We start from the raw sequence: 19,247 nt of genomic DNA on the forward strand, positions 1-19,247 counted from the left end.
GTGAGGATCACAAGATGTTGCTGCCCCATGGTTCAGTTTCCCTGCTTGTGGTACTAGGTAACGACACCCTGACAGGGGGTGCAAGATTGCTGTCATACTGTATAACGAGGATAAGGGAGTCAGCTGCTTTACTGGATACTTTTGTTATCTGCCATGGTGAGTGAAACTTCTAGGGGTACCTGGAATGTGGCTGCTGCTCCAGGTGTTGCAGCCAGCCCCAGCAAGGGCACAGGAGACTAAAGGCAGCCACTTGCCTTGCCTGCAGCTCATGGGGGTTTGCACTGCCGTGTGGCTGTCCAGGGAGTTTGGTGCAGACGAGAGCCGGTGTGCCCTGTGGTCTTGGTAGGGCCTCTTCTAACAGAAGGAAATGTTTTTGGGTTTTTTTGGTTCTTATCCCTGCTGTCTTTTGAAAACACAGCTGGTGGTCCCTTCAGTTCTGGATAGCTGGTCTTGGAAAGAGACTACTGAGCTTTCTTAAAACAGCTAATTAAGTATGAATTTAAGCTTGTCTGTGTGAGAAACTAGCCAGCCTAGCTGTAATAGGATTGTTCTGGATTGTTTTAATTGTGTTGATCTAACTTGTGTGGATGCTTTAATACGAGGTAATGTTTGGGAGCAGACTTCTCTCTGAAGTGTGCAGTCAAACCAACCTGTTGTGGCTGTTTGAACCCTTCTTTTAAGCCTGGTAGCTTTGAGACCTGCCAGCAGTTATGAGTGATCCAGGTAGCCAAGAACATTTCTGATGCTCATTCTTACTAGTCCTTGCTGCTTGTGCTGTGGATCTGAATGTCTTTGCATTGCGGGTGACCCACCTTGGGGGTAATGATAATAGTATTTCATAAATATTTTAAGTCAGAAGTTACTCATGCATACAGTATTCAATTTTATTTATTTTATTCAGTATTAAGAGCAGAAGAGTTGAACACTCGGAAGTCCAAGGGAAACCCTGCCTGAAGACTGTGTGCATTCATCACAGCAGTCTTAAGTAAATTGTATGCAATTAGGTGGTTTTTTTTCCTTCCTAGGATCATCATTCAGGATGTTTCCTTTTAGCAAAGAATTAGTAGATTTTTATTTTTTTAAACATCCCTTGTATAACCTCCAAGGAATATTTCAAGCAGCAGTTTGCTTTTTTCCCTTTTCCTTTATAGAAGTAGTTTTTGCAGAAATAGCAGGACATATTGGGTCCAGACGGGTTGTTGCTCTGTTTTACATCTCTCTTGTGGCTTTACAGAATTGCTATTGCTCTGCCTTCATTAGCTGTGGGAATTCCCTTTAGAAATTATTTAGGTGCTGGGGGAATTTGGGCTGTGCTTCCTGTCAAATCTTTGTTGGGCTAAAGAGAAGGTTGTCCTTCTAACTATTAAATTCCTGTACTATGAGAGAGGAGATCGGTACTAACCCCTAAGTCTTAAAGCAATAGGGCTCATGTGAGCATCTTGCTGACAGCAGAAGCTTTTGGCTTCTTCCCTGGGGTAGCAGCCTGGCTCTGTGGCTGGGACTGCTGCCTGATGGAGGGGTCCAAAAATCTCCTAATGCAGCTCAAACAGGGCCCCTATTGGTGTTTTCCCCTTTCGGGGTTTTAGAACAAGCTTTTGATATAAGTGTCACAAACTGGAGAGAAAAAAAAGTAAAAACCCCCCAAACTCTACCTCTGAACACGTTACTGCAAAAGTATTTGACTTTAGTAGCTTGTTTTAAGCCTTGCCTTCTGAGCTCCTTTCAAATCAGATGTATTACTGAAACCAGTCTGCAATATTTATAGAGTTTTGCCACTGAATTTGCTGTGTGTGAGAGGGAATCCCTTTCTTTTCCACTGTAAATGAATTGCATCAGGTCGGTTCTCCTTTTTATGGAAGAAGGTTTGCTTCAAAAGACTAAAAGTACAAATTTTCTGTCTGATATTTGACTTGAATGGGTAGCACTGCTAAAAAATTAATGGAGCAGAATAGCTTGGATGATGATTTCTCTTCTGATGTGAAGAAGTTTTATATTATTCTTTTCTTTTTAATTGCCTGGTGAGCTTTCTCCTTAACTATCCATATATCTATCTCATTTTTCTCTTTTCCTTTGCATCCAATTCCCTTGGATCCTGGTGCTTGTAGTCCGGTTAGCAACTTACTCAACCAGAACTGGTATTGCTTTTAGAGATCTGACTGGGCCAGCTGCTAACGTGTTTAATACGGCTCTGTACATTTGATGTTTGTGCTGATAACCTCGGGCAGTTTGGGATGCTTCAACTACGTAGAAATGGAGCTGAAATAAAAAGTTTTTATACTTGAAGACAGTTTTCTGCACTGGAGGTAATGGTGATTTCCAGTCGTCTTTTCCTTGTGCGTTGGCATGACCTTTGGTTGCCCACTGCCACTCCACGAGCAGCTGTGTTGGCTTTGCTGCTGGTCCCCATGGGAATGGGCAGCGGACCTCCGCCGGGTGTCCGAAAGCCATCCAAGGCAGCCCTGGGTACCTCCATGATGGGCAGCATGGGCTGGATGGGCCACATCATTGCTGCTGCCCCCAGCTGCCCCTCAGGGTGCCCCGGCATGCAGGATGGCAGGTAGCACTCCCATGGGGAGCGAGGGCAGCGTGGCCCCTCGTGGGTGATCCTGGAGAGAGGTGGTACAGGGCCTGGCAAGGGGAGCAGGAGCAGCGTCTTTGCCTTTGTGAGGTTACCCACTTCTTTCTGTTCATGTGCACGCACAGATTTTTTCCAGGGAGTGATGAGGGCAGGGCAGAGGTGGATTTTACTCTGGGACAGTGTTTTATATCACTTTGCAACAGTGTTTATTTCCCATGGGGAAAACCAAATGGTATATACCTTTTAGATTGCAAAGAAACATTAATTACTGTAGCATATTCTTCTCTTTGGCTTGGTTCTTGTCTTTTGAAAAACCTAGGTACGACATTTTCCATAGCTTGGATTTGGTTGTTTGTGAAGTCAGAGTTATATAATTAAAACAAACATGTTTTCCAGCAAAATGTTTTCCCTTAAATAAGTACAGTCTATAGCTGGGTAAAAATAAGTAGTGTCTTTGTTGAAGTTCTTTTTCTTCTTTGAAGATTTTTTATATACTATACCTAATTGACGATTTCCAATATTATTCTTTGTTTTGTGGTCATTGTCTGCTCTGGTTTGGAAAGGCTCATTAGGAAGAAAAGCACTTGATTCCCAGCTGAAAAGTGGTATTTACGATGTGTTATGTGCTCTTAGTTTGGTGAGGGTGGTTTGCAGAAGGTGTTTTTGTTGCTTTGGGTCCTGTCGCTAACAAAAGCGGTACTGATGAAAAAATTGCCTTTTTTTTTTATTTTCTCTCCTGTCTACCATGCTCGAGCAGTTTGCGTATGTGCTGCTTGGAAGTGGTGGACTGTCTCAGGTTTCGGCTCTCCAGGTTGGAAGGCAGGCAGCTCTGCTGCTGCCCCCTTCCTTCTGGAGGACCTGACCCAAAGCTTGCGGCAGAAAATAGGATGGCAGCGCTATTGCTGTGTTCAGACTGAACATGGAGCTCAGTGGGTCTTGGAGCAAATGGGAGCCCATGTGGTTGGGATTATCTGGTATTAAATGAAACAACAAACGTACAAACAAAATCCAGGTGTTCTGCATGTCATTTACTACTTGCACATCTCAAAGGCTTATGCTGTGCCATGGCAGCTCTGAGGTCTTTATGGCAGGCCTACGCGTGGCTGTGTTTGTAACTAGTCCCATTAGATTGTTAGGTTTGCACACTGGGAATGGGAGGTGAGGATGTGTTTTGCAGGAGTGAGGTCTGATTTGAACCAGGCATCACAAAACAGTGTTTTGCAGAAAGAGCTGTGTTGGCAAGGGAGTGTGGAAACATCTCCTTTCTTCCCCACTGCCTCCTGGGAGTGGGCAGGTACCCTGGGCAGGTAGGTGCCGCAGCCAGCAGGCTGGTGTGGTGCTGCTGGCTGAGGAAGAAGATAAGGAAGGAGCTAAGGCAGTCTTTGCAAGAGGACTGCTTGAGAGGCATGCCCTGGCCCTGCTGCTGTGGGGATTGGCCTGCATGGCTAGGGGCCAGGGACAGCATTTGCCTATGTCGGCTCTCTGGAGACAGGGTGGGGTCTGTGTTAGTGCAATGTGGGCACCTGGGATGTGGCTGAAACCCTTGGGGTCTTCAAGAGGAAGTATGGCTACAAATATTAATAGAGCTGCCTTTGGAGGGGCTTTTCACTTTCCTCAGTGTTGCAGTGATGTTTATATGCAGTATGCCTTTTGAGGTACACCTCAGTTGTTCAGTTTTCACACTCGTCTCCTCATTTTATAGCCTCTTGATGCTGGCATCAGTTTGAGCTGTCTCTTGTGTAAAATTACGTAGTTCATTCCTACTGAAAACCAAGAGCTTCATTCAGTCTCACTGTGGTCACCAAGCTCGCTAGAGCCACATAATATTGGAGACAGAGATAAGCTCCTTTGGGTATGGCACTGTAATACCAGCTGCAGTCCTGCTGAGATTTGGGCGTCTGCTTAAGTCTTATGCTCATGGTGTGTAAATATACACCATACATAAATATGTAAAGCCAAGCACATGCCTTGGCCTCTGCAGGACTTAAGCCATCAGATGCAATGTGGAATAGCCTGAACTGAAATGGAAAGAGTAACTATGTTTTCATAATATCTAATGGATATGTTGCAAGAAACAAACTGCAGGTTTTAAAAACTGACAGTTCCCCAACAGTTGCATTTGTTTTGGTGCTCAATTATGTACCTCTGCATGTGTGTCTGTAGGCATTTTGGAAGCGATAGCCTCTGAACTGTGTTTATGGAGCAGCTACCCATCAGGAATTGACCTGAGGGTCCTAAGGAGCTAAAGGCATGAATTGCGACAGCCTGCAAGACATGGAACCGTAATTGAGGTTTCACATCCTTCCTGCGTCAGCAGCAGAAGGGGACTTACCAGTTGGTTGGATTCACAGAGACAGCGGGTTCAGGGAGATGGGCGCACAAGGAAGAGAGACCAGACGGAGCAGTTCTTCTTGTTCCTGATATCCATGTTCTTGATCTTTTCAGAGCCTGCTTTTTCAGCAGCAAACATGCCTGTGCTGTTACTTGGCTTGGTGGTTTTTGTCTTGCCAGATGAAGGACTGATCCTGAAAGGCTCCTGTGGGGTACTGTGAGGACCCTCCCCCTGTTTCCTCTGTAAGGAAAAGTTGTGCATACTGTTAGCACAGGCATCAACTCAGCCCCCACTGACTTCAGCGAGACATAAGGGTTCTCAGGGCAGGGTGAGGGGTGGAAATCTAGCCCTAAAACTTCCCTGTAGTTTATGCATCATTATTTTTGGCTGCGCAGAATCAGAAAGGTCACGTATATTAACCTTTTCTTCTTTGCTTAATTTCAACATGGCTATTACCCTTTCTGCAATCTGGGCTGCCTGGCTGAGTGTGCTGATGTCTTGGGACACGTCTGTTTCCTGGTCTCTTGGAGTAACTGCATACAGACCATCTTCCTACCATAGTCTCAGCCTAAATTTGCCCTTTGCAACTGGGCAAACCGGTAGCTGAATGTAAGGGAAAAAGATCCTTTTGCTCTCGTAATGGAATCTGATACTACCTGCGTCGGTGGGCTATCGGGGATGGAAAGAAGTTGCCTTTCAAATTGTTGTCATCGTCCCCATCGCTGATTCAGATGCTGCTTTGCCATTGAAACAAGAAGCAAAAAAAAACTTTCCAGAATCTTTCCCTTCTGAGTTAATGAGAAAATGTTTGTGGCTGTAGTATGTGTTACAGTATTTACAACAGGGCTCTGCTGTAAATAGAAGGCTGAATTCAACGGTGGCGTTGATCTGCAGCTTGCTCATCCCATCTCCCTCCCTGACTCTCAGCCCCTCAGGTGAATTACGCCTTGTGTTCAGTGCAGGGCCATCTGTTTCCCTGTATGTTCTCTCTTTTGCTGCAGCCTGATTTGAATGGAAAGGTGAGTCTAAATACATATGACGAGGAGCAGCTCTTTTGTGCTTCAGACAGCTTGTTTTCCTGCAGAGGAGTCAAGTGATAAAAGAAATGCTGGGTTTTTAGCTGTCCTGCAAATGTGCTCCTAATGCAAGAGTAGAGGGGATTACTGGGAGCAGAGTTGAGGGGCACCTGAGTTTTGCGATTAATTTGGCACCTCAGACAAAAAGGTCTCTTGTGACTGGGCCCGAGTGGCTTTTCAAAGATGCTGAGATCTGTATTATGACCTAAAGCTATTGCCAGATAGCACCCACCCCCACACACCCTTCTGATTCATGCAGAGGAGCTGTTGCTGCTATCTAGGTTTTTTTGTGGTATCTCCTTTTACACTGTAAATGGTAATTTAATTTCCACATTTAGAGACCTTAATTAATTTTGAATAAAATCATTTGTATGAATTTTAGAGCTGAAGGGTGACAGATTAATGGCTGTCTGGAAATGCGAGGCTGCTTTGCCAGAAGGGATTCAGCTAGCTCTGCCCTGTTCTGCCTCATGTGCATCCCTGTGATGTGGGATGGGAGAAGGAGGAGGATTTCCATCCTGTGGCATCCTGGGGACGCTGGCACTAGGAAGAGGACAAGGAAAATGCTAGCAACCATGTGGTGAGGTGTTCAGGGAGCCAGTCCGCTTGAACCCACTCTTGGTAGGGTTGATTTTCACCAGTCACCCTACCCTGCACACCCTGAGTTGTGTGGGCGCAGGAGCATCCAGGAGTGCAGAAGGCAGGGCCCAGCATGTGGGTATATATGGAAGAAGGAGTTGTCATCTCTGGCAAGAGCGTGGACTTTGTCTGGCCCAAGACACCTAGACTAGTGTGCATCTCCATCTCTGCCACGCTATGGAAGTGGTCTTGCGCGCTCTTCATTTTCCACTCTCTTTTGGGTGCTCCTGCCTGCTACTTGTGCTGCCCCAAGCCCTCTGGCAGACTCAGTCGCCTGGTGGTTGCTTATGTTGAGTAGGTTGAGGCTTCCCTTGATGGTTGGTTTTAATAGGTCTGATGAAGTAGGAGTTTGGTTCCAAGTGCATATTGTCATATTTTAGGCATGGTAGGATTTGCTTCCTGTCCAATGGAGTAGAGCACTGTGCAGATTGGCTCTGCTTGTCTCTTTGTGCCTTCCCACCCCCCCCCCTTTTTTTTTTTTTCTTCTTCTTTCTTTAGGGATTATGGAGTTAATTGAAACTTTTAGGCTTGGTCCTCAGGTCTCCGTACAGGCAAAACTTCTACCGATCTCAGCAGTCACCTCTGCTTTTGACACGAGGCTGGTTGCTGGATGCCTGTGGGCATCAATCATTTCACAGCTGCAACATTTGTCAGGTGCTACTCGAAGAGCTCTCTTCCTCCAAGAAGTGTTTTGCCTTTAGAGCTCCTTATTGTTCCTTTTTTCTTTTGTTATCATTCTGCAGAGGCCAGTGGGCCTAAAATTACTTCTGCCGTCTGTCTCCTGGCTCCCGAGCAGCAGTGCCTGTTTGATGCCTGCATGCACACACATACTGCACTGTCCTTGTGCTCTCCCCGCCTTTTTATTCTTGGGGACAGGCAGGGTGCAGAGCTGAGTCCAGGCCTAGTACTCCAGCCAATTCTAGGACCGAAAGGGGTTTGTCTTCTTTTCCTAGAAGCTTTGCTTGCAAAAGTGAACAGGGAGCAATCCAGCTCCTAGCAGTTTTATTTGGCAAAGTTTCCTACCCTGGGTTGTCTCTAGCTCTTCCTCTGCAGAACTGGTGGAAACATTATTGTTTAATCCCAGCAGCCTTCCCAAAGTCACTGGTTTTGTGTTTCTGGCTCGTCACCTTCCCATGCGCCGTGGGTATTTATCTCCAGTTAGCAGTCCCGCTGGGTGATGCCTTGGCTTTGGATGCAGGTCGGGTGTTGCGCAAGGTCTGTGTCTGGAGGGCAGATTGCCATCAACAAGCTTCAGTATTTTTTCATGAAACAATACTTAACTTCCAGGGGTCAGTTGGAGGTGATGGTATCATGTTGCTTGGAGTGACTGACAAGGCAGTGACAAAGCTTTATGCTTCATAACTTGCTTTAGCATCACCAAGTGCGATAAACAGCTCACTCGGACCCCAAAAGCAGGAGCAAAGGCATGCTGGGTTAAGGTTTTAAGTCCTTTATAACAAACTGTCAAAAAATAGTCTAAACAGAAGGGGTCAAATTACTCATGGGGCCCCCTGGTTTTGTATGATTTCTTCATGCTTAATAATTTATTTTCCAAGCTAATAATTTCATAGCCTCTGTTTTACAGCCTTGTGAAAGAAATGCTAAGTTAAACAAATGCTAGGTGTTTGCAGAGTGTGTAGGTGAATGCAGTGGCATAGGCTGAGGTACTGCACATCCCGGCCTGTAGGCTTCAGTGGGTGCACAATGGTGTGAAAACTCGCCTATGGTGAAGATGGGGCCAAGTCATGGGGCTTCCCCATCAGTCTCCCTGTTGCCCTGGCCCACCTGGCGGGAGGGGATATGCTGGTCGGGGGAAGACTCAGTGATGGGGAGCCCTGTTTCTGTCCCCTTGCCCTGTTGTGTGTCTGGCCAGAGCCTCACCAGGAGATGCCCATCACCTCTGTTGGGTGGGTGCTCTGCTCAGGGTCCCTCTCTGTTTTGCTCTGACCTCTTGATCCTCATACCTCTCCCCGTGTTTAGTACGTGTTGTCCCTGGCAATCATCTGGTTTCCCAAATCCTTCTCTCCCTCTTTACAAAGTAGAGCTTCCATTGTTCTTTAACCTATCTTTGTTACTCCTAAAACATTGGTTTTGTATCCCGGGCCTCTTTTGGTGAAGATACCTGATGGTAAGAGAGGCACAAGCTGGAAACCTTTACTGCTTTTTTGTGTATTTACCCCAGTACCTGTTGGGCTAGGCTGTTCTTAAAGTTTTCTTGAAGTTTAAATAGAAAAATGGCAAACCTGCATGTTTGCATAAATGTATTGAACTGATACCTAGCCTGTTCTGAAAACAAGACACGTTCAGCTACTTGAGTATCCACTCTGGCATATAGCCACAGTCTCTCTTACTGACACGCTCAGCTGCTTTGGGAACCTGGTTATGAAGGTCTATTTTACACTAGTCACCCTAATAAGTATATTTACTGCTATAACCTACACTAGTAGGTTATTTTAAAAAAATGGGGGGGGAGGGGCAGAAAAAAAATAGAACTTCAGAGCTTTGCTGTCTGCATGTTCCTCCTGAATCCTGCAATTTTTCTACTTTGTTCTTAACAATTAATGTGGTTGCTCAGTCTTGCTTCTGTTTAAATATCTGTAGGATCTTAACCATTGGTTTCTACAGGACAAAAATCAAGTGTCTGTAACTATATAATGACGTACCATAGTGGTTATTAATGAGATGGTGATACATGCGTAAAATACCAGGATGAGAAGGACATGTTTCTCTGAGATGGCATAACACATTAAGTGTTGCTCCTCTTTTTCAGGATATTTTTTTGAAAAAGAAAAAAGGGAGGAAGAACTAGAGATAGGGCAGCATTCACAGCCCTCCCTGTGCCATCCATGTCCCACCCAACCTAGTCTGCCAGAAGGAAAAAAAGTCCTGGAGTTAGAGGTCCCTCTCTGCAAATCCCGAGGAGCGCCACAGCCCCATGGGTGTGAGAGCCCCAGCCTGTTGAAGGGTGCAGCAGAAATAATTTGGCTGCCTGATGCGTCACTCATTGGGCCCACAGCTGGGTGCTGGCAGGGCATGGGTGCCAGCGTGCCTGCTGACGGGCGAGCTGGGAAGGGAAGGCTGCAGGGCGGCATGGATGCAGAAATGTACACTGGACAATTTCTACCCTCTACTTGATTACTTCTACCTGATTATTTCTAATCATTGGTCTACAGAGAGTCCCTGCACTCCTGGCTGGGAGAGTAATTATATATGTTCCCATTCGTTTTCAAAGAACAGCATGGTTTTCCCTAATGAAACCCTGTGTGTTTTTCTGAAGGCTGTTCTTGTTCAGCGCAGGTGATTGCAAGCACTAGTCTGGAGGATGTCGCCTGTCACCCATGGGCTCTGTTTGAGCTGCGGGTGTTTGGGCTCACCACTCCTGCGGGGCTGGTGTGTGGGCACGGTGGGGTGTCTGCTCACAGCCGCGCTTGGTTGTAGCTCTTAAGCCTCCCAGACACTGGTGCGACTCCCCGGTGGGGCGAGCATGGAGGTCTGGTGACGCCTCATCTCTGTCTTCTCATGCTGGCAATTGCACGGGAGTTTGTTCAGAAGCAGGAGGCAATTAATATTGCAGGTCAGGAGGTGGGCGAGCTGTGTCGGTGCTGCAGCAGGACTTCTTTAAGGGGCTTTCGTATGAAGCAAAGCGGTGCTGAATGTTGTTATGCTTTTGAGAGAGGTGCGGGTTAGTCTCGCTTCCTACACTTGCACCTCCGCCGTGTATCTGTCCGCAATAGTCTCAATACCCACTTTGTTGACTTTTAGCCATTTCTAAACTAGCTTTAAAAAGTATCTGGAGCAAAAATGGGTCGCTTAGCAACCCATTCCCGCTGAGGGCTGCCGGAGAATGGGTCAGTGATTAACAATTATGTACAATCGGGGTTAAAAATGCAGGGCAGTCTGCAACATCGCTGCTCTGACGGCTGGAATATTTCAGCATTACAATGCTGGGATTTATGGTGGTGGTAAGTAAATTTATACCAGTTGTTGTTCTGACCTCGTGAACATGATGATTCAAGACTTCGGTGTTACAAAGTTGGACTGAAGCCTCTTTTCTTTACCGTTATATTACAGAAAAGCATTAAATAACCATTGGATGAGTAACATAGGCATGATCTATGTTTTACATATATATTTTATTTTTATTTTGTCATGTCTCCGCGCCCCCCCCAGGCTCTGGGCCTTCCCTTGGCCGTATGACTTCCCAAACAAACAGAAATATATCTGCATGGGAGAGTGGAAAATGCACAGTCTAGCTACAGAGCAGAAATGGAGAAGGAAGGTGGGTTTTTGGTTTTGGTCACCTACCTGAATGCTGATGCACTGTTCCTCCAAGCAAGGAAACAACAAATGCCACATGAACTTGATGAATACATTTTCCCGAGCCTTGTTTTGGCAACATGATCGTTTTCCTAAGTCCTTGGTCGTTCTTTGGTTTCTGGATGAAAAGATCCTTGGCAGCTTTTTCTCCTTTCACAGAGTAGAGAAAGGAGGTGGCTCGGTTGTGATTTCATTTACCCCAATAAAAGTCCCAGTACTTATCATTTCTGCAGGAACATACAGTGACAATATCAATCATTAAAACAGCACTCCATCTCTTAGATGTTTTTATAACTCTGGCAGTGAAATCAAGGTTGTTTTGCCAAGTCACTTACTTTCATTGTCTAATCAATTTCTAAAGGCTCTTGCCTATTTGCTTCTTTGTTTAATTAACCCTTCCTTTCAGTCTTATCCCACCCCAGTCATCATCACAAACTTGAGAAATAAGGATCAGCTGACAGTGCCTCTTCAGCAGTCACGGGAAGCGCTGAATTCCAGGAGCCCTGACTGGAGGTGATTTATATTCCTAAGGACTAATCTTCCATCACTGTTTGAAGCTGACAATGTCACGGGTGAGTGGGCAGCTCTTTTCCCTCACTCCCTTGACCTTCTTCCCCACCCTCTGCTTTCACTGAATAGGCTGATTTCCTGCCAACTTAAAAAAATACATATTTATTTTTAAAAGATCCCTTTCAGGCTAATATTACTCATCACCTTACTCACTTGCCACCACTGGTCCTGGACAAAAATCATCTTAATGCCCCTTTCCACAAGAGTAAGAGGATGCCTTAATGAATGCTGTCCTTTCTTGGTTTTGATCATTTAATCTACTTTACCATCGTTGGCTCTTTATTGCTTCAGATTAAGTGGTAAAATCCATGCTTGAGATTTTGCAGATGCTTTTAGCTGTCATTAAGGATCATTAATGTGCAGAGCAATGCCACACAACGGAGGCCGCTAGGGTAGGAAATGAGATCCATCATCTGATGTTAGAGCTGCAGGATAACTTTGGGTCAGCAGAAATCAGTCACTGGGACTGTATTTGGGCAAGGATTCCTGATTAGTATACTGAGAGAGCGTGGGGGTGGGATGGGGGTGGAAGATGGCAAACCTGAGCAGCTTTGGGGTTCCTCCCATGCTTGTTCTGCAGCGTTGATTTGGAGCATCTTTTGAATCCCGTAGCTCTTGCAGTCACTCCAATGTCTCCTAACTACAGAAAGACTATGCCCAAACTTGATAGCTTGGACTACATTTGTATAAATTGAATTAATATCCAGTTTCAGGCTACCTACTGTCTGCTTCCACAGGCCAAAGATCTTTCCTTCCTTCCTGGCTTCTGGATTAGTGTCTTAGTTTCTGCCTTCTGAGGGTTCTCCTGGTTTTGCTTGTTTGTTTGCCGTCAGAGATTGATTTCTACACCCACCTACCCTGAGGCAGGTGGCTGCATGGAGAGTGCTTGCGCCTGTTTGTGGCAGTACCAATACTGTCGGGCAGTCTTTGCTGCTGGATTGAGTTGGCAGTGACCACTGCTTGCTGCCCCATGCCTGTGCCCGGCAGCCAGTTGTGTGCTCAGCCTCCTAGGATGAGATGGGAGTTTTAACCCAACAAACTCCCTCTTTATTGGAAAGAAATCAGAGGCTGATGCTGCCTTCCATGGTTCCTGCTTGCTTTCAGTGGTACATCATAGTTTATTAAGGCTTTCCATCTTCTGCAGTACTGGCCCGTTTTTTTGTTAGGGGAGTACTCTGTGGCGCAGCGGCATTGCCTGGGGGTGCTTGTGATGAAAGGTTTGCTGTCCGTTCACCTGTGGCTATAGGATGCTTGCTCGATAGCTGGCGTGAGCTTTTTGCCTTTCTTCCCTTACGCTGAAAGGCCTCGAAGTGTCAGGGCTGGCTGTGGCAGGGAGCAAGAGCAGTCTGTTGTGGCTCAGCAAGGAAGGGAGGCTGGCTGAACAATGAATTATGTATCTCCTTTTTATTTACTTAAAGAGCGTTTCTCCACCTTGAAAAATTCAAAAGATAATTCTATGTGCTGGTTTCTGATACCGAACAAGCTGGAAATGTTAGTGGTTATGTTAACATTGCTTCTGGCTCTCATGGCATTCACTTTTGAAAAAAACAAATGGTTTTAATGTGCTTGGCGTGGGAGCTTTGATTTGAAATTAATGCTGTCAGCCATATTAAAAAGATGACAAATTACATTGAAAAATGTGTATTCATTTCTAGTAGCAGCACTAGGGTTATGCCACCAATAGAGCAAAAGCAGAATCATTTAAAACACAGGTGTTTTCCCCTGCCGGTTCCTCCCGTGCTGTGCTGCTGTTTGCAGGTGGTGTCCTGTGGTCACTTCTTGCTGGTGGTGAAGCCGTCTCCCTGTGGCGACTTCTGCTCACGCGGGGCACCAGCATGGGTGGTGGCAGGAGTTGCTGTGTTATCCCACGTGGCCTTTCCCCAGGCCCAGGTCTGTTGTGCCCTGTTGCTCCCTGCTCTCTGCCGTGCCATGGGAGGCAGCCATGGGGGCTCCCCAGGCATCCTCAGCACGTGGTCCCCCTCGGTCTCATCGTGTCTGATTTGGCTTTGCCTGGCAGTGGTGAAAGCCCTGCCAGCCTCCAGGGAGAGGGATGCCTGTCAGAGGACTGCACCTGGGCTACTGGCTGCTCACCTGGAGTCCTGCTTTTTGGGCTAATTTTGCCTGTTGCTGCTTGCTTTACGTGCTCATTAAAAGCACTGGGAATTTGTAGGTAAAGGGGAAGATAGATCTTACTCTGCATTACATTTTCTAATAGACTTGTAGATGAAAACCAACTTGACATATTTCTGTATTTGAGATTTATAATCTAATCATTCCTTCACTTGCACAGTAGGGACTGAAACAGCACGTAGTTATTTACATATAGGGAACATTAAACAGCCACCTCTTTAAACCATATGTGAACATAAAGTCCAACAACTGCTGCTGAGTAATGCTGCTGCTGAAAGATGAGAATAAAAATATAGCAGAAACAAACATAATGAAAAGGTATTATTGCACGCAGTAGCTGTGACAGCAGCATATTACACCCTTATACCGACGTGAAGATGTGACCCTGTAAATCTGCATACCCTTGCCTTTTGAATTAACACCGAACACATTGAACACATGCAGGTGGTTTGCTTTGTATTTTTCTCTAGTTGTAGTGAGCTGTAGGGGCTTTGTGAAGCCTCACCCCTTTGCCATAAGGAGCTAGAGGATGGCATGCCACATTGGTCCAAACTGTTTCAGACTGCTTGTCATTGCTCCTTTGGGGCAGTTGTGATCCCTCAGAAACCTGAAACCTTTTTTTTAATTTACCGTCAGTTAACTTTGGGGCTGGCTTTGTTGCTCAGTATAATGCCTGCTTGTCCTTGGAGGTGTGGTGCCTGGTAGCTGACTTCCCAAAACGGCTGTGGTCCTGCAGGGATTGGGATTAATTTGTCCAGGTGCTGAGCCACACTCCTGTGACTGTATTGCTGGGGCTGCAATGCCGCCTGCAGTGCCGGCATGGGCATCTTGGCTTTGCCATAGTTACTGTGGATACTTGACGGCTCCTGTGGCTATTGCCAGGCTGCTGTAGCGTAAAGGTATGTGCTTCGGATGTTTGAGCTTCGAGATTGGCAAAGGGATTAGGGGTTGTTAGTGGCTTTCCCTTCCTCTTTTGGGAGAAGAATGTATGGAGGGGCATCCTCTTTGGAGAAATCACTGCTCTCTCTCTATCATACGAAGCAAATATGTGTAGAGGCTTTCCCTAAAATACTGTGTGTTTATGGATTCTTTCCATTGGTGCTTAGTTTCTTGCAAATATGCTGCCTACTGTTTTGTCCTTTTCCATTTCTAATACTAATTATGAGCAGGAACTTGAAAATTATTCCCTAGTAAAGGGTAAGCATCCCCCTGATGGGTGTAGCTGTGTCCTGTAGAAGCCATGCTTATCCCATAGGCATGTTTTGATGGTAGGTCTAGATACTGGCATCTTAGCACGCAGGTTAGATAGAGCGAGCTGTTAATTGTAAGGGAGAAATGTATTCCCTCCCAAAAAATGCACATCTGAATTTCCTCATTGCTGGAGTCCTCTGTGGTACTGGTGATGGTGAGCCTGAGAAGAGTAACTTTTTTTTGGTTTATACGATAGAAGGAGAAGCTAATTTCTGTGATATGGGAGGATAAGAAAGTGAGTTTCTATCACAGAACCAAAACACTGTTTCTTACTGCTAAAACACTGTTTCTGTGGTATTTGAACAAAATACTGTCCTTTGCATCTTTTTCATCTTTTAACTGTTTGCATTCCTGTGCCCTAGAGGGAGGGTGATGAAAAATGTGGATGGCAGTAAGCTTAAGAAATTTTTTGTTCTTAAATTGCCACTATTTTAAAGTAGGATTTTAGAAATCTCAACTGTATTTTAATTTGGTTTGTCAAAGTATAATTACCGTGAATGAGGTAAGGAACTAATTTAAACACAGCAAGTGTAGTGGAGAATCCAATTTTCAGAAATCAGTGGAAATATAATTGGAGTCATTAAGTGCTGACTTCGGTAATTAAGGGTTGGTTTTTGACGTTTCAGGCTTGTGCTGCTAACCGTCTGTGGAGAGGGTAGAAAAATATTTTGTTTGCTGCAAAACTGGTCGCTCCCTAGACCCGCATAGCTGATGGCATGAATGCTGCCCGGCAGCTCGGGTGAACCCACAGCATTTGAGATTTGCTTGCTTGCGTCCCAGGCTCCCCATCCCTCTCTGCCTGCGGCTGCCCACAGTGGGGGATGTGTGGGAGCACGTTTTGGGGCTGCCCTCTGTGCTGGGGCCCATGCTCCCTGCTGTGTGGGAGGCTGGTGCTGCCTCTGCTGCTGCTGGGCAGCCCCTTGTGCTGGGACACAGAGGAGCCCCTGGGGGCTGTACCCTGTGCTGGGGCACCTTTGGAGTGGAAGAACCTGTGTGTGGCTGGGCAGGCATGGGCTTCAGCTGCTCCATGTCTGGTCTTGGCTGGGGAGGGCAACTCAGCTGTCCCTGGGTCTTCTCAGGTCCAGAGAAGCCCCTGGCGTAGGAGCTGGACTGGTGCAGGAGTCGCTCCATCTCAAACAGGGCCTGGCCACGCTCAGCCAAGGTTTTGGTAACATGGCGAATGGCTACCAAGAAGCATCGTTTCATTGGTACATGACCCCATACAGTGCCATGTCACAGAATACAGAGCACAAGCAAGTCCTTTATGATAATATTCAAGAGAAGGATTTTTCTAAGGCAGAGATGGATGCCCAGCTCCTTAACCTATCTTGCTTTCAAACTTTCATCTTGGATTGCAGGCTCATCTTGGTAAAATAACTGGATCTCTCTACAAACTTTAAGTGCTGTTACAGTTATTCATAAAAGAAATCAGTGGTAGAAGTGTGTCCTCGTCTCTTGGTTGCAAAAATTATCTCTAAGAAGTCGGGATGTTATGCATTTTTAACTCCTGCAGTTCAACCAGGATGCTCAGAACAGTTTTGTTATGATAATGGAGAAACTATAAAAAAACCTGACATGCTGATAGTTATCATCATATAAAACAAGCCTTATGTTTACTTTCCTATTAAAAATGCTGATTTTCCAGAGCAATGGCATTTATAAGGTGGTTTTTTTCTTTAGTTTTGTTGTTTTCCCAAACCCCAGATAACGCCCGTGTTTGGGCCTCCAGCATGGAAGCTGATGTGATAGTTTTTGTGCTTTTGAGCTTTCACACCCATGAACAAATCCATTGGTGGCAGCAATTTCTTGCTATCTGTTTGAGTTGTTGTAATTTTCTTATGGCCCAGCGGAAGATGGCACTCAGCTAGGAAGTTGCTTAAAATGTGATTTTAAAACTTTGGCTGTGCTCATTTCTTAGGTGTGTGAAAACCACTGGCAGTTTGAACGTTTGTTTTAACTAGAAATCCCCTTTTTCCAGTTTTAGAGTTTTTCACAGTGCTTTGCAAAATTGCGTTTCCCTTCTTTTCCCAGGGGGTCTGACCCTTAAAGCTGAACAGGTGGTTTCTCGTGTGCTTGTTCATGTTCCTTCTAGGCATGGGGCATCCTCCGAAAAGCACGGGATACTCTTTGGGGTCGGACAGCTGGGGGTGGGCCCCTCGAGGGACTGCTTGTGGGAGCAGTCCCTGCCACCCAGCTGCATTCAGAAGGCGTGATATTGATGTCCCTCCCCCATCCCTTTGCAGCCATGTGGTTTTCTGGATAACGCACTCAGAGTACCTGGCAATGGCTGAATGTGGTGCAACAAAAGCCAGAGGATCACTTTAAATAGCTAGAACAGGTTGGAAAAATAGTGCCAAGCTTTACCTACCAGGCTGGATAGAAAGGACTGTCTCTTTGCTGCCAGGTCTTCCATACACCAAGCGAGCAGCTCTTGCGGTAAAAGGGGGGGTTCCAGGCTGGGATTGGAACTGGGCTCTCCATAGATTGTTACCCTGCCCCCCCGCCCAGGCACTGGGCACCCAGCTCAGCTCCCACTCGCAGCTGCAGATTAGGGGAATAATGAGGATACGGTTTGCTTTAGGCATAATTTCTTTCCTGCTACTTTTACCTTCCCCATTTCCTTTTGTTTTATTTCTTTAGACAGCCTGTGTTGCTGCCTAATTGGATTACTAGGTCACTTACTGACTGACTGTGGGCTGTACAGGATTGGGACCGCTCCCTGAGGCTCAGCAGTTCGGGGGGCTGACGTAGGCTGGCAGCCTGCTAAGCCGCTACAGTCCCATGGGGCCTCAGCGGAAAATGGCATTTCCCGCCGAACCCTACAATGGCCGCATAAAGGAGTGGATCCATTCCTTTGTTTCATCTGGCTTTTTAGCTTTAGGGAGGAAAAATTTAAAAATTCTTTGTCTTAAAGTGTGCCGTGCAGTGCATAGCCTCCAAGCAGGACTGGCCATCTTCTGGGAAACACATCTAAATGTGAAACCTTGAATGCAGTTCAGATGTTTGCATATTAGAGATGAACAGCTCTTACTTTAAAAAGTGTGCTCTGTATCTTAAACAAAACACCTCCTTGCAGTTTCCATGGTAAGCTCTCCTTCATAATTGAATAACAGTCATAAATGGTTACATAAAACACAAGTAAAATGCCGCACCGTAGCTGAAGGCTGCACTTGTCAGCTCTGTGTTTGCTCTTCGCGCAGGGCAGCGTGCTGGTATCTGACGGCGAGGCTCAACGTGGGGCGCAGCCGTTTGGTGCGTCAGCCCTGCACCTCTGATTGCTGAAGCCCAGCTCGCCGGAGAGGCATCTCGTGTTCGTCCTAGAGCTGCTCCACGACTTGTCTCCAGACCCTTCTCCTAAGGAGAAGCCAACTGGAGGAACGGTGAAAGCTGATATCTGGTAATGGGACTGCTCAGAGAAAAACTCAGACCCTTTGCTTTCAAGGTATCTCTCTGCAGATAGTACTGTCGAACTCTCTTTCTGGAGCTGCTGTATTCACCTCGAAGCTGTTAGACCTTTGCAAAATAAGAGATCTTCGCAAGGTGAGTACAAATGATGTGTCAGACCATGTTTTTAAAACTTTTGTTTTTCCTTTTTTTTTTCTTTCTTCAATGACTGAGGTGTTTTCAGGAAAGAAAAAATAATAAAGCTTTGCTACTTCTGGAACAAGAAATTCTGTACTTCTCTACCTCTTAGGTTTTTACATTTCAAGTGAGTGGGTATCTGTCATGTTGTGTGTCATCGTCCTGCCCCCACATTTCTGTGCCTCTTTAATTATGAGGCTTTGAGTCTTGCTTAAAATTTGTCACCTGGACTCAGCAGTTGTTGAAAAAAAAACCAACCCCAAACAACAACAACAAGAAGCCCAAAACAAACCTCCAAAACTTGGAAAACCTCACGTGAGAAGTAGACCTCAAGGACTTGATGCCGGAAGCTTGGCAACGCTGTATTCCCACCAGTGGAGCTCCTTGCAAGGAGGGGGTTTCTCCTGCCCGGCTAGAGGATGCTCATTTCTTGTGCTGGGTGTGAATGGACCCCTACCAAGGGCTGTTCTGCCTGCACCCTGCTTTCCTGCCTCGTGCGGGTCCCTGTCAGTGGCAATACCAGAAATGTGCTGGTGGGCCTCCCAGCCGGAGGCAGAGACCCCAGGAGTTCCGCTGTAGGCTGGGGAGACGGGGCAAAGCCACTGGGCTCAGCGGGTGCATGGCACGCAACCAGCCGTGTGTGCAGTGCCCATAGGCCTGCTGCCTTCACCCTGCCTGTCACTGCGTGGCATGCTGGCCCCCAGATCCCTGCCTGTGGGTCACACGGTGGTGGGCGTGGGTGCTCCCTTTTGGGTTTATCACTGCCAGCAGC

At 46.3% G+C, this 19,247-nt stretch overlaps 1 protein-coding gene across 4 annotated transcripts in view; it reads left to right on the forward strand.

The window, feature by feature from the left end:
- The window catches only part of TIAM1 (TIAM Rac1 associated GEF 1), a 194,957-nt gene that overhangs the window by 18,981 nt on the left and 156,729 nt on the right, over positions 1 to 19,247 (forward strand). For 2 of the 4 annotated variants that reach the window (XM_075101100.1, XM_075101108.1), the window contains exon 2: positions 18,094 to 18,433. The exons of 1 other annotated variant lie outside the window; for it this stretch is intronic. The gene's annotated coding sequence lies outside the window, so the exon portion shown is untranslated. Of the gene's footprint in view, positions 1 to 18,093; positions 18,434 to 19,247 lie in introns of those variants that run through there. One more of the 4 variants, XM_075101134.1, reaches the window with a different exon arrangement.

Source organism: Phalacrocorax aristotelis, chromosome 1 (genome assembly GCF_949628215.1).
Source record: "Phalacrocorax aristotelis chromosome 1, bGulAri2.1, whole genome shotgun sequence".
Classification (NCBI taxonomy): domain Eukaryota; kingdom Metazoa; phylum Chordata; class Aves; order Suliformes; family Phalacrocoracidae; genus Phalacrocorax; species Phalacrocorax aristotelis.